The following is a 16,240-nucleotide window of genomic DNA, read 5'->3' on the forward strand; positions in this document are numbered from 1 at the left end:
CCTTGCTCCCTCATGAGTGATAGCCCAGCTCCCCACAGCTCGAACCAAGGCACAATATGATCCTTCAGCAGATGTTGTTTTGGCGTGATGGACTCCGATGGGAAATTACTCCTGAAGAAGGTCACTGTACTCTCAAACTGAATGATCTGTGTCAGTGAAATAAGGACAATGCTAAGGTATGAAATGCATTACATCATACCTGCCTTCCCATAAATGAGCAAACTTCTACATTTTTAAAGTTATTCTTTTTTTTTACATTTGTCTTTTGGTGAAGATTTAATTATTGCTCATTTTTCATAAATGAATATTTAAAGGAAAATGCAAGCTTTAATGTACAAAGTCTTCTTTCAAGTTTGTGGAGTTCTTCGCATGTGAGGAAGTCCCCCCGTTGAAGAAATTGTCACAGGTGGCGTACAGCTTCAGTAGTGTGTTATACTTCTTAGCGATAGCCTGTGCCTCATCGTGTAGATGTGGACATACATCCTTGGTCCTTTCCACTGCGGCATCTGTAAGTCTGTCAATGTTCTTCTCCTGTTGAAATATTGGGGTTAATAAATTGATTTTAATTCTGTATCAAAGATTGTTCTTTATGATTACAATCTTTTGCAGTTCAAGATTGCATGAGCTTCATGGCATAGTCATAAGGTAATCTTGTTTGTATCATAGCATTGTCAACTGTTGAAGACTTGTAGAAATGTACAGTGCTGACAAAGTATTGATATACATGTACAATGCACAGACTTACAAATTATTGACTCTATATGAGCCAGGTTTGACTATTCTTGCAGTATGGTATTCTAAATGTATAATACTGGATGTTAGAGACAGAAATCACTGGTGGGGTATGTACACATACATTGTGTAATTATACAGTCCATCTGTATGCATAATATGATCAGATAGGTAAAATATTAATAGGTACACTTTTCTTGTTAGTCATATACTGAGTATATCACAGCAATGTAGTTAAAATGAAATTGGGTTCACCATTATGGTTTGACAGAGATAAACACCACATTTTTCTACTGAATCATAATACAAAGAAAATGATCACGTCATTCATATAATTCATATCCTACTTTCAAAATAAATGTAGAAATATTGCTATAAATTTCGAATTTATAATCAATTTATATTAGTCACATATAATGAAATCACAGATAGCCATATCATGATTAACCACTGAAACAGAATTATGTGATAAAACATGTGCAACAAATGATACTTAAACATTAATCATGATAACGTCAAAGAATAATGCACACACATACGAGAGAGAGAGAGAGAGAGAGAGATGGAATTGGGTGAAACAACCAAAGTAGTACTTAGAGCGCTCTTGAAAGTTCCTTTTGTGAAAAAATTATATTGTATGTGTAACATGAAATAACTTCATCTCTGCAAGACCCACAGTCAATGAGAACTACCTATGATAATTGATTGGATTACTCTGGTTCCACTGATTCTTGACAGACTGGAGAGTGAGCTTTAGGTCATTGTGGTCGCCACACAGGTCTCTGATGATGGAGTTCAGCTGACAGTGGACAGACTCGCCACCCTGTTCTCCCACAAGACCAAGCCACGCTTTCCACATACTTTTGGAGCCAAGGGATTGTGTGGTCTTCCAGGATATGCTGCTTAGGGGTTATCGTCTCTTCTCCAAAGCTTTCCCTCACAAAGGCGAAGTATGCTTGGATTTTTGCATCTGAAAGGGAAAGTGTAGAAACCAAAGTACCAAAAAAAAAAAAAAAAAAGAATTATAGGATATACCAGTCTACCATCGTATTCACCTTGATAGTGGTTAGGAATGTTTCTATAATGCAGCCATACTGCACTGTGATATGAGACTGTGTCTGCTTGATATCTTTTCAAATCATACATTCCAAAACAAATTAAAATTATAAACAAAATTGTTTGGCTGTTTTGAAAATGCAGACAATGTCATGACTTTTAAGGATTAAAAAATAGAAATAATTTTGTGTTTTGTGCACTGTATATGATGGGCATTAATGATGCACCAACTAGTTGATACATATGTGAAAAAGTTTAGTCTAAAGCAGTTTGTCACCTTTTTTTTTTCTTTATCGATATAATTTTCACTCGCTTTCAGGGACTTATGTACATAGTTGCCCAGAAAAGAGCATCACAGTAGGCTTGTCTGGTCCAATGCAGTTTCTGAAGAACAGCCTCAAGGGGCCACAAGATACAAGTCCTGTCCCAGGTGGAAGGTCCGGAAGGTTGGAAATGACATTTTTCTGAAAGTAAATTGAATATGGAAAACTTGATACACATGTGCCTTTATATTTTAACAAATATAAATATTGTGATAAAGTTTAATATGACTGTATCTAATTGAAGAAACTCTTTACCAGTTCAGATTTCTCTTTCTTTGATTCTTAATTCTGCCATCTTCAGGATCACTGCAGGGGGTTCATTCTCTGGTATAGGAGGGCCACCATGGTGTGCTGTTTGATGAGCTCTGTGATATCAATATTGACCTCCTGTATCCTGGACTGGTAGACTCAGCTTCTTGATGAGGAGACTGAAGGCCTCCTTGGCAGCCGGTTTGTCCACTGTGTCACCTGTCAGCTCCTGGGCAATCTTCAGGTCCAGAGCATGACAAGCATTGCTTATAGTGAATTGAAATGCTTCAGGAAAATGCCAAGGGACATATGAAGGCCAGGGAGGCAGACCTGATTTTAAAAAAAAAAAGAAAATGAAGGAGGGACCACTTCGTCATAAGGTAAGTGGGAGAATCTGAGTTAGCAGGCCTGTATCTCCATAATATACACTGTACTGTATTTATTAGTAATCTCCTCACATATGTCCATTTCCTTTCAGAGAAGTAGTGTATGGTAATGTAGTTGATTAATAGGACAAGACTTTTATATTATTTGTGAACTTCAAAAGCAGGTTCTTTGTTCACATTCAAGCTCATGGTGAAAAATGTTGCAATTTCTTTTATAATTTGATTAATCATTGATGTCTACATTTGATACTAAAATGTTCTTAGACTTGCCTGATCCAGGGGAATATTGAAGAAGGACTCCCTGATCACATTGTTGGCTTCTTTGGGTGTACCCCTCATTGAACTCCTCTAGGGATGCTTGCAGGCTTCTCATTGTCTGCAGAGTGGTAGATTGCCTCTCTGATGGATGTGTTGCCATCTCCTGTCTTGTTGATGTACAGTAGAGGCAGCAATGGGGGCCTTCAAAAAGAAAAGAAAAACAAACATGCCAGTCAAGATTTATAACTAAAATTAGGGAGGAATGTTCCCTTTAAGATTATTAAGTTATTTTAACCACGGCATGGACAGTGTTTATTTCATATAATATCTCTTTAGTCTTTTACATAATCTATGCAAATGAACTCACCATTGAGTCCTGTCGAGCCATACATTCTCGTAAGGAACAAGTAGTTTCCAAAATGAGCAGGTGCATTTTTATGCCTCCGCCACGAAGTGGTGCCGGAGGCATTATGTTTTGGGGTTGTCCGTCCGTCCTTCCGTCCATCCATAATGAATTTTGTGGACAGTGTAACTATCAAAACCTTTTGAGGTATCCTAATGAAACTTGGCATGTATGTGTATTAGAAGGTGAAGTTGTGCCTGTCAACTTTTGGGTGCACAAGCGCGAGGTCAAAAGGTCAAGGTCAAATACATAAAATTTCAGTATTTTCACCATATCTATGCAATGCCTGAAGATACTTTCTTGAAACTTAGTGTATACATGTATTACCTAATCAGTATTCTCTGGTGAAAGTTTGGGTCAAATGTCAAAAGGTCAAGTAAAAATATTAAAACTTCACCTTTTCTGTAAAAATCTTCTTCTCTAGAACCAGAAGTGATAGAGCGAAGTTAATACTATGAGTTAGTACATTGATGACTGTAGTTTCAAGTTTGTTCATGGCAGAATCAGGGGTGCCCCCCTTGGGACCCAGGGGAGGGGGGTGGGGAAGGGTTCTAATGGGGCCTAAATTGTACATTTTCATCTTCTTCTTGAGAACTCCATGACCCATTTTCACCAAACTTGGCAGGTAGCATCCCTAGGGGGTTAGGAACTCCATTTGTTAAAATGGGCACCATGACCCACCCAGGGGGCCCCCAGGGGGCCCAAACCCCCCAAAATTAAGGAATCCGCAAAAACCTTCTTCTCTAGAACCAGAAGTGATAGAGCTAGGTTAATACTATGAGTTAGCACATTGATGACTGTAGTTTCAAGTTTGTTCATGGCAGAATCAGGGGTGCCCCCCTTGGGACCCAGGGGGGGGGGGGGGGTGGGGGTGAGGAGGGGTCCTAATGAGGCCTAAATTGTACATTTTTATCTTCTTCTTGAGAACCCCATGACCCATTTTCACCAAACTTGGCAGGTAGCATTCCTAGGGGGTTAGGATCTCAATTTGTTAAAATGGGCACCATGCCCCGCCCAGGGGGCCCCCAGGGGGCCCAAACCCCCCAAATGAAGGAATCTTTAAAAATCTTCTCTAGAATCAGAAGTTATAGAGCTGAGATAATACTATGAGTGAGTACATTAATGACTGTAGTTTCAAGTTTGTTCATAGGAGATCCAGGGGTGCCCCTCTTGGGGGTAGGGGGGAGGGGGGTGGTTGGAAGGGTCCAAATGGGGGTCTGAATTGTACATTTTCATCTTCTTCCTGAAAACCTCATGATGGATTTTTGTCAAACTTGGCAGGTAGCATCCCTAGGTGGTCAGGATCTCAATTTATCAAACTGGGCACCATGCCCCACCCAGAGGGCCCCCCCAATTCCCCCAAATTAAGGAATCTTGAAAAAATTGGGCCCTTATTGTACATTTCTCCGTACCTTGGAAACTGTTCAAAGTATCTTCATGGAACATAGTATATATGCATGTACTGACTGGCAGTGATTATCTAGAGAATTTTAGGTTCATGGGGTCAAAGGTCAGGGGTCAAAGGTCAAGGGAAATACTTCACAATTTTACTATTCCCCCCCCCCCCCCATGTTAAATGCAATGCCAGCAGGATTTTTTTTTAACGCTTGGTGTATGCATGTATAACCTAATAGAGATTCTCTGAAAAGATTTTTTTTCTTCTTTTTTTTTGCCACAAAGGTCAAAAGGTCAAATATCAAGCGAAAGTGCTGACCTAACTTTTTCCTCCATATCTTGGAAGTGGGTCAAGTTATCTTGAAACTTACTACATTGTAGCACGAGAGTGTCCTTTGTCTAAGATTTGGTTTGCTGCACCACATGGTTTTAGGAGTCATGACCTCTATGATCAGTTGACTTGGTGTCAACGCTCCTAATAGTGAAGTGAAAGGCTATCTTAGTATGGCTGTTAGCAGGAATAGTTAATGATGTCAGACACTAGGCATGTGATTGGTTGAAACTTGATCTTAGAAAACAGTGTGTGTGTCTAACTGTCATGTGTGCACATACACTTGACATTCACTACTGCGCATCAAACAGTCCATAATCAGCACACACGCGCAATATGCAAACCACAGTCACCACTATACTAAGCACCTTGTCGTCTCACACCACACGTGCAGCCAGTGTCGAAGTTCCATGCTACAGGCAGCCTCACATTGCCACTCCATTACACTAACACTGTCGCAAACACCACACTTAGTCTCGCGAGTAGCATGGTAACATTCAATTGCTTCCGAGCGGGGTTATAATTTGATGGCGAAAGGCGTCCGCATCAAGCAGACTTATTGAGATAATTTTACCTACATGTACTTAGACCTCAAACTACAACTGACTTCTTCCTAAGGAGAACTTACAGGCTACAATTCACACTACGAGACGGCTACAGGGTACTGGTACTTCACATCAACACTCACTGGACACTAATCGTGATCCACAGGCAACCAGGTATGTACAAGAACAGTAAGAAATTGTAGTTTTTTACATGGCATTTGGTCTTCTGAAACCATAGCAAACTCATTTACACTTCGTACATTGTAAATAGGTATCTCAGTCCACATAACTTAATCCGTTCTACAATATGTACTGTGTAGATATATTATGCTGGTACTTCTAAATGGCTCTGTACTGACTGTAACAAAAGAGAAAAGAAAAGCTAAGTGCAGACATTTTGTTTGAGAATTGAAAAGGTTACCATGCGACTGAGTATCTTCACATAAGACTAAGTATGTAAGTGAACCCTCACACACAATTCTATTGCCTACTATTATAAACATTAGAGTTTATCTAAACAGTAGCTATCCTATCGTTTAGACAAATGCTTAAATTCTGTATTTGTGACATTTGATAGTCTTTCTTTCCATCCTTCATTACGTTCTTATGCGCAACCATAACCTTGCTCTGAGCAGGCCCCTTATGTACTCTCTCTGTCTTCCAAACCTCCAACCTAGTTAATATGCACGTATGTCCGCTGCGCACACCGCTGGTGCGCGCTGCCATATTGATCGATGTCGTCATTGCTTTGAAAACGTAAACATAACTTGGGAACGATGTATGCATTTTTTTTTTTTCAACCCCACTTTTCACATGGCCAATAAAAAAAAAAAAGAACCGAATTATGGTGGGAAAGAAAAGATCTTTAACCTCATGCATATTCATATATTCAAAACACATCATTCTTAGTTACTAGATGTTAATAAAATTACGTGTAAATATTGCTTTTTCTCTGCCTTAATTTTCATACAATATGCAGTGTTATATTAGATTTATTTATAGATTATCAATTATTGCTCATAATTATTGATTGGAAATTGTTTGTGTCTAACGTGTTTGAATAGTTATGAAAAAGGTCATGTCGATCGCATTTTTGAGACTGGTAGCTATCCTTTAGTTTTTTATTCACGACCACGTTCTTCTGAAGATGGGGTACGAGACGTGTCAACTTGATATACACAGAAAATCTGACCAGTTGTGTTGGTTGCGCTGAACAGTTTTGTATGCTGGGGTGATACGTTCCTGATTTTATGTCAGATAAGTTTAGGGGTTTTGATTGCTACTATAGCCTACACTTGAAACTCTTTTATTCTCTTTATCGGAAATAATATTACATTCTTTTCAGATGCGATAGCCGCAGAATTTCATTTTCATCTGTGTTTCGCTCGCGCTCCTGCCTTGTGCGTAGGCGCAGGGATTGGGTATCTTCTGACGGTCGCATGCATGGTCGCCGTTCGTTGCATGAACGTTTGGCGTATATCGCATGCTTCATGCTTGGGCCGTGGCAATAAGAATTAAGATATTCTAATCCGTTGGCTTCTAAATTGAAGTTCTTCAACGGTGCGGTGTAGCTTGAGACTGTCACGGACATTGAAGATCTAAATTACTGTATATAGTCTAGTGTATGTTTATTATTGTAATGTTATTGTTAGTAATGACTTAATGTAGCACCAATTAAGGTTTAATGGCATCCGTTGGTGGTTTGATATAGCTACCAGAAAAAGGAGAACTGGCGATATAGCTACGTTCCAGTGCAGTGCAGTGTCATGCTAGTAGATGCTTGTTGCATGTTGCTGACTGTTTTTGGAGTGTTGCATTACCAAAAGAAGAAGTAGTTTTTTCTAGGACTGGGTGCATCTCGTTGCTCATGTGCGAAAATGCCTGTTAATTACAGATCAGGAACAATATTAATTGTCAATTTAAAACTAAAACACAAAACAGGGGACTGACTGAATGAGGTACACATGCTTGTGACACTACAGATCTACAAACAATGTGAGAAGTTTACTGCTAGTAAGGGGGGGGGGGGGAGGCGCAACCACGCAGTCGCCCTACGTACTGTACTCTCTCACCGTGATCACACGTGAACCCTCCTACAAGACTGATGATCCTCAACCGCCACTCACTCAGCAACTAATCAACGCCATGCACCATTCGCATTACTCATTAGCCGCTTTATCCAGAAAGAGCACATGCCAATCATGAAATGCTGACTATAAATAAATGGAAGGTAAGTAGAGAATATTCGTTGGGTGTAATCACCTCATGACTACATTTATCAATTTGGGTAACAGTGTCAGTATCTTTACCCAGTATGCTGGTAATCATATGTTGCTTTGCATCCACTGCAAGTACACAAACAATCACAGAAGCAATGGGCTTCATGTCATAGATAGTCGTATGGTAATTAAGATCTTGTTTGTAGCATAGCACATTGTCAAACTTAGTAAGTGATCAAGAGTTATGGAGGTGTGCAATGGCAATGCTGACAGTATGTGGATATACAATGTACAGACTTATACAAACAATCAACTCTTATTATAATCAAGCTTTGACTAAACATTGTATTCTCTCACACAGCTTTAATAGCATATGGCATTCAAATTCAGAAATTGAAATAGTAGATCTACTGGATGTTCAAGAGAGAAATCTGTGGCATCGTATGTACACATACATACATTTTGTAATTATACAGTCAATACATCTCAGTATGCATAATATTGAGCAGAAAGGTATTAATGTCTACACTTTTCCAGTTCATATCCGTCACAGTATCTCACAATGTAAATGAACCTGAGTTTACTGTTGTGTTATGTTTTGACGGGGAGTTACACCGCATCATGGTTATGATCAGGTTGTTATCATTCTTCTGAATCATAATACAAGGAAAATGATCATATTGATATAATTCATAGCCTAGTACTTCAAGATAATATCAATATAGATATATTTCTATAAACTGAATTTATAATCAATTCTACATTGGTCGCATATGGAATCATAGCCATATCTTGATTATAACCACTGAAACAGAATTACGTGATAAAACATAAATAACAAATTAATCATAAACGATGGAAAAGAGTACACAAAATAAGAATAGAGATGGAATTGGGGAAGCAACCAAAGTAGTACTTATTATGAGTGCTCTTGACAGCTCCTTCTGTGAAACAATATTGTATATGAAACTTATAATAACTTCGACTCTACCATAGTACAAGACCCACACTCAGTGAGAACTATATTTGTTGTAATTGGATGGACTACTTTGGGTCCACTGGTTCTTTACAGATTGGAGCGTGAGTTTCAGCTCATCATGGTAGCCACGCAGGTCTCCAACGATAGAATTGAGCTGGCAGTGGACAGACTCTCCACCCTGCTCTCCCAGAAGACGGAGTAATGCCTTCCACTTACGCAGCCAAGGTATCGTGTGATCTTCTAAGAGATGCTGTTTGGGCGTTATCGTCTTGTTACCGAAGTTTTGCCTCACGAAGACGAAGTACTCTTGGATGCAACTGTATTGACAAATTGCCCTACATCGACGTAAATCACGTATGTGTCCGCTCCAATCTTAGCGGCCCTTCGCCATGACATGTTCGCGCATGCGCACACGCGCTCTATGTTCGTCCCCTTCCAGTCATCATCTGACCATATTTGGGTTGACTTTAGTTGTCAATAAACCCCAAACCACGCCCCCTTTAAGAATGATGGAAGTCCGATGTGGATGGTACAATACTGAATGATCTAAATGCATCTTACAAATGGAGAAAATAAATCATTTTTACTATTCATTCTGCTATTTAAACGAAAAACCTTGCAATTTCAAAAGAAATTGATTTATATCACTTATTTTTTCCTTAATTTTTAGGTCTAAATATCGACTTGATAAAAGTTTTTCTATATTAGTCAACACGTGTCATGGAAACAGCCTATTCTCCTGAGTTCCTTGGTACGTCGACCAACACGTAAACATTTTTTCTCTCGTCGCAAGAACTGTTGAAAGTGACTGAGAAAATCAATTTCATCATTCCAAGGTACGTTTCATTAACAGCCCCATTCGTAGAATTCCATGTATGTTATTTTATCTATACATCATATTATGCCGATACAAGAACATGCTGTGTATGGTCATTTGCATTTATTACTGAATCCTGGCTTGTAAACACTGGACTGAATAATTATCAATACTGTATACAGTAGGTGGTGCTTGCCTTGTGCACGTACGTAGTACAGTAAAAAGTACATTAAATTTTACGAGTTCTGCCTGGTAAAATTTTTGTAAACTTAGCTAGCTAGCTAGCACTGCACTGTGAGTGTATCTTATTGATGGTAGCACTAATACAGCCACTAATTCAACTTTTTTTACACGATAAAATCACGTCGATGAAGACGTACAGGTATGGAAGTAAGCTGTCTAGCACTGTTATGTTATAGACTAGGTCTAGAACTAGTGATAGTGGATATTTGTAAAATTGAATCATTTGATCGACACAAATGGTATAGACCTATTCACTATTGTTACTGTAAATTAGTAATAAATACCACTGATTACTGCTCAATGAATATTTACGAATTTTGTTTTATATTCTGCAGTGATCTAACTTGAAATAATTTACAGACAGAACAGAGACTTAATGGAAATGCTCGAGTCAAGAGTGTCACTGTCACTCAGTAACCAGCGTAACCTGACATTTTATTCACTAGATAATCTATTTTTTACGGCTGTACAAAACTTCACCACCCAATGCAAGATATAGTCCAACAATGCAATGAGTAACATGCCGAGCTAGTCATGTCATGTGGTGGGCTACACAGAACAGACATCCTGAGCTGAAGTAAAATTTTCCTTGCTGTCACAAAGGAAATTATTGAATATAATTATGAACACAAAGATGCACCGGTACCGGTTTAAGCACAGCACCAGTACACAGTAGTACAGTACTGGTAGTCCCTTACCGGTAGAAATAACTACACTGTATGCAGTTCAGTCGCTGTGTGCTTCGCACAGCGTCTGGTCAGGCGCGGGCTACAGTAGAAACAAACATTCACTTCATAATTTCATGATAACACATACCGATACCCAAGGTACCAGTAATGACATTAAATTTACATCAACAAAGCAAGGTTTAGAGACTGAAGCAAGTCGCATTAGTACCAGTGCTGATATATGTGCCTTGCATCCTTCAAAATGCCCATGCTAATTGCTGTCATGAGAAATGTTAGCTGCAGATTGCAGATGCAAGGCTCGGTTGACAAGATTTACCGTACAGTGCACTCCCATTAAAACAAACACGGTTATAACGAAATTCCGGTTATAACGAAGTAAATATTTGGGCTGCAATGTCATCCACTCTATGTATTTGTGTTGTTTATTTGTTCGGTTATAACGAAATTCCGATATAGCAAAAGAAAACTGCCGGTCCCGAGGACTTCGTTATAATGGGAGTCCACTGTACCATATTTGGATTGGTCTCCCTATGAGTGGAAGATGAATTGGAAATAAACATAGAATTGAAGAAGTAATTCTAACAATATTTCATCAGTTTTGCAATTGTTACTGGCTATTGTTGTGTTCCAACACACACAATGTTTCCACTTGCCATGATAAAATGTTCTTTTTTTTTACAGCTTCAGTGAGTATTCTTCATGCTGATCTAGTGAAGGACATGGTGCTTTATAGTCTGCCCATATCTACAAGTCTTGGCTGCCAGTTTGTCCACTTCGATGGAGAACTTCTGGAGGACGAGACCGAGGTTGTAGCCAAGTAGGTATTGTCTGTTGCTTTGAATATTGCAACAACAATTGTATTTCTTAGGCTGTTAGGCTGGCTCACATTTCCGATCTGCATCATCAGTTTGAAGGGCAAGCCTCCTTTGTCTCCTCCTAACTTAAGCCACACTTCCTCTGATGTCTTTTCAAATGTCAGGAGGTTTTGTCTGGAGGGGTATAAAAAATATATATACATGGATATATAATACTTTATATTCAAACACTTTCCACATAGAGTTTTTGTATAATATGCACTTGTTTCATCGTTGGATACTTTCTAGTGATATGAAATGAAAATAAAATGAGCCAACCATTCGTACTCATCCAGCTGCTGGAATGCTGTGAAACAAAGTAAAGCTAATATCACTTCTTGCAGTCATAATGCTGGGTAGTTACTGAATGAAACAAAAATTAATCTAAGATTTGATTACCTTGGGCCATATTAAGTTAAATTAATTAAGCCTAGCATGTACCTATGTGTGCATGTAAGAGCTTCCCCGGTAAAGCTGTAGTATTTTCATACTGGATTAATGAATTTTCAAGATACCTGTAATTGTTTTCTTACTTCTTTAGTGTTCTTGTCTTCTTCCAATTTAGGCCCAGCATGCACCTGACTTCAACGAGATCCCCGTCCGGGATTCTGATGGTGGTGGGAAGCAGGTCGTCCAGTTTGCCCTGATGACGAGCTGTGGCAATCTCATGCGTTAGCTGGCTCGTGAAGTTACTGACAGAGATGGTCTCTCTTAATTGTGCTATTGTGCTGCTCCTATTTCTCAAGCTTGCCTTGCAGCAGCATTCACTGACAATCCGTGGACAGGGGATTACTTTGGCCACCAGAGGCTTTATGAGAAAGGACATTTTTAACATTGATTTTAGATTTATCTGTACTGTGCCAAAATTATCAGTGCACTTATAAATTGTTGGGATCATGCTTAAAAGTAAAGAAGGTTTCTTAGGTGTAGAAATCTCAATTTTGAAATTGGCCTACAGTGCACTTCCATTATATTAAACACGTTTATAATGAAAATGTGGTTACAATGAAGTAAAAATTTAGGCCTCAACAATATTCTTCCTGTGTTTTTATTGTTATTTGTTCAGTTATAAAATTTTGATATGTAATAAAAAAAAAAACTGTGGGGTCGTGAGGACTTGAGATTTAATGGGAGTCCACTATTCCTATCTCTTCCATGTCTTGTTTGTTATCTCAGGCTTTAATATTGCAAAGAAGATTTTGTTTGTTTGTTTGCTTTAACAAGCTACCCTTATAGCTACTGTAGTCATAATTTATTGATTTATAATTATACATACAGTAAAGCTAAGATAAGAAAATATATTAAAGTATGGAATGAAAACAATGCTAGCATTATAGTGGAACCTAATGATTGAAGTACCATGTACCAGGCAGCATTGTAAAGACAAATTACAGAAAAATACATATATTTTTATCCACCTGCATACTTTCTGCAGTTATTTTGAAATATTTAGGTGTACATATTTCCAATATTTATTACAGTTATTGTGCAATAGAAACTTATCCATATATATCTATACAAGTGCCCTATCTTTGTGTTTTACCTGTCCATCTGTCCTGAAGGTTGCTGTTGCACCATCCTGAGAGCATTGTAGTTTTTCTCACAGCAGAGCAGTGCCAATTTTCTTTTTGTTGTGGGGTGAGCAGGTGCAGTGCATGTAGTTGTGTTAGTGCATATGTGTGGTCTTGTGCAACTGGTTCTGGGTCTTGATGTTGGTGATTGTGTGCGTCATGATATGTGATGGGTCTTTTGCATGAAATGCATGTTGACGATGTTGAATTTAGAGTGTCCTGGAAATATTGAGGCGCTGCGTCAAGTTGTTTGTAGTGAATTTCTCTAGAACAGACTGGACAGATGATGTGAACTTTGGTGTCACAGGTATACAAACGACGAACACAAGACAAACAAAACACATGTTCGCATGGCGTACAAACAGGAACACAAGAACAGAACTGCACACACGACAAGACAGATTAACCAGTCCATCACCCAACATGAAAGTTTGTTTTATTTTGTCTTCATTGACTTCGGTCACACCACTAAAGCTTATTGCAATTGCGTTCAGCGTTGCTTCAAGAGAGTGGTCAACAGGTGGACGTCCTGGATGGTATTTCTTTGATGGTCTCCCACCTTTGGACAGTTTGTGGGCCTCACACATGGGTGTGTGCAAGGGGGGGGGGGGGGGGGGGTTGTGAGGTTTGTACCACCCCAAAAAAATTTCCACCTTTTTTGCAAAATACAATGTACATTTTTTGAGGGCCTTTCCCCCAAATAAGAGTGCACCAGATTGTTCAATTTCAGTTAAAAAATGAAAAATCTCCTTTGTGCGGGCCCATGACTCTCCCCCTTTGGTCCATCTCCATAGACTTTCAAAAACAGTAGTACACAGTGAAAAAAAAAAATGCAGACGCAGTGTAAAGAAAATGTGTCAGACACCACAACTTAGCCCCTCACATTGTTCTTTTGAATATTGATTTTTCTTACTTTTTGATTGAATATTAACCCCAAAAGTATGCACCAGATCGTTGAAATCTTGTTCTTAAAATGCAAAAGGTCCCTGTGTGGGAGGGGGTCACTCCCTGCCACGCCCTTCCCTTCTGTCCATCTCCCCTGACTTACTCCAGCACACAGTGAAGATGCACACAGATTGGAAAGAAATGATTAGAGACCCCTCAATTTAGCCATTCTGATTATTCTGATTATTCTGCAATATATTGTTTTAATTTCAATTGTTTCAATTTTCTGAATAGTTCCCCCGGAAAGTACACCAGATTGCTGAATTTCAGTTCTAAAAATGAAAAATATCCTTCGTGTGGGCCCACACTCTCATCCTGCTCATCTGCTCCTTCGCTTCAGTGTTTTCCATAATAAAAATAAGAGACCACGTTTTACACTCTCTGAGAACTTCAATATACACTCATCTAATTAAAATCTAACATAGATCACTTTACACTGTAGGAATGCTCAAATAATAACCCCTAAAAAATAAAGCAATTGAATGTTAATCTTTTACAATTGAAAATATTATTAAATAGATCTATATACGAACGGGTGGCCAGGAGAGATCAGGCTCTGATGAGAAATAAATGTCCTTGGAATAACTACGGTGATAAACGGTAGCGATCCGGTAACGATGCAACAGGTAGCGATGCAACAGTAGAAATAGCAATAGCGATGTAACAGTTCCAAGGAAAACAAGGTAATGATGAGGGAGAGTTCAGAAATAGTCGGGGAAACGATGAGATGAGATTAGATGAGATGTTGCAGAAGAGATGAGATGAGATGAGATGAGATGTTGCCAGACAGATCAGAGAAATCGCGTGATGATGAACAACAAAGTCCGAAATGAAAGTGTCTCTGAAGGAAAAACAGTGGCAAGCTCTCTCCGTAATAAATAAAAATATCGGGAAATTATAGGATCATCTCCTGCCTTGAATATTGACCAGTAAGTAAGTAAGTAAGAGAGTGCGTGAGTATGAAACAAGATATCTATCTCTTTTTAAAAAATGTTCAAGTTCAAGTTTATTTAACCAATTCATTAAACATTTGACATTTTACAAAAGGATACAGCATTAAGAATAAATGAATGGTTTGGGACCCCAAAAGAAGCAGAGTTTGTAAAAAAGGGGTCCCGGATAAACATATAAAACAAAACATACTAAAGTTTTAAACATATTAACAAGATGTATAATAGTAACATATTTACATAGGACAGATGCAACACAAGCACACACACACACACACACATTCAAAACATGTGTCACAAAAACGCTCATGCACATACACGTAGTTCACATGAAATTGCAGAAAGATACTTTCTATTTTACTATAATGCGTTAGTAGAATCTCACGTCTTAGAAACAGCATAACAATACTAAAAATTGAGGGCAATGCGCTCAGACAACGCACAAAGAGGCACGCCTCAAATAGCGCAGCGCTCATTATTACTTAATAATAGAATGCGCATAAAACTTGCAGGTACATACCTCTGTATATTTAATGTACATACACCGTGGCTAAATCACAGGCAACAATAAGAACATGCTACAGTCTCATCTAATATAAATCAAATGAATGATTCATGAAACAATAAAACATACGACTGAGTTCAGTATCTCAATCTTGGTCTATATATTTATCTTCTATCAGTCTAAGTTGTCACACTTTGGTCACTTTACTATTGAAATCCTTCTATGCTACTAGTATCATTGCCAACAATATTAAAACCATTCTTGGTTGTCAACAACATATAATATCATTTCAAACCAGATACATCAATCACTGACATGATAATATATACCTCAGCTCTATGAGTCTACCAGACATAAAAACAAAGCATGTTAGACTTACGGTGGATAGATGGCTGATGAGGATGTTTGACTGAGAATTGGGAGCAGAAGTGGCGTGAGTAAAGAAGTGATGTGAGGGCTTGCAGAAGTGAATTTCCCGAAAAGTGACAAATCATTGTTGTTGTTGTTCTTTTGGATTGTGGAGCTCTCTGCCGGGTGAGCAATTTGCTCCAAAAAATATAGTTATTCAAATATACCCTTCAATTTCATTATAAAAACCTAAACTACTTTCTAATTATTTACAAAAAACCAATTACATTCATTTTTATATTTACAAGTGATATATATACATAGGAAGGAAAGGGGACAGGGTTCCGGAAGTGATGTCATCTGCCTACTCCTGCATTGAGAGAAATGCAGGGTAACGCCGTTCCCGTATAGGACCCACCCGTCGACGCCGGTGATGTCTTGG

The sequence above is a fragment of the Diadema antillarum genome, unplaced genomic scaffold, assembly GCF_040938485.1.
Source record: "Diadema antillarum isolate AM-2024a unplaced genomic scaffold, OU_Dant_1.0 seq00000263_RagTag, whole genome shotgun sequence".
Taxonomy (NCBI): domain Eukaryota; kingdom Metazoa; phylum Echinodermata; class Echinoidea; order Diadematoida; family Diadematidae; genus Diadema; species Diadema antillarum.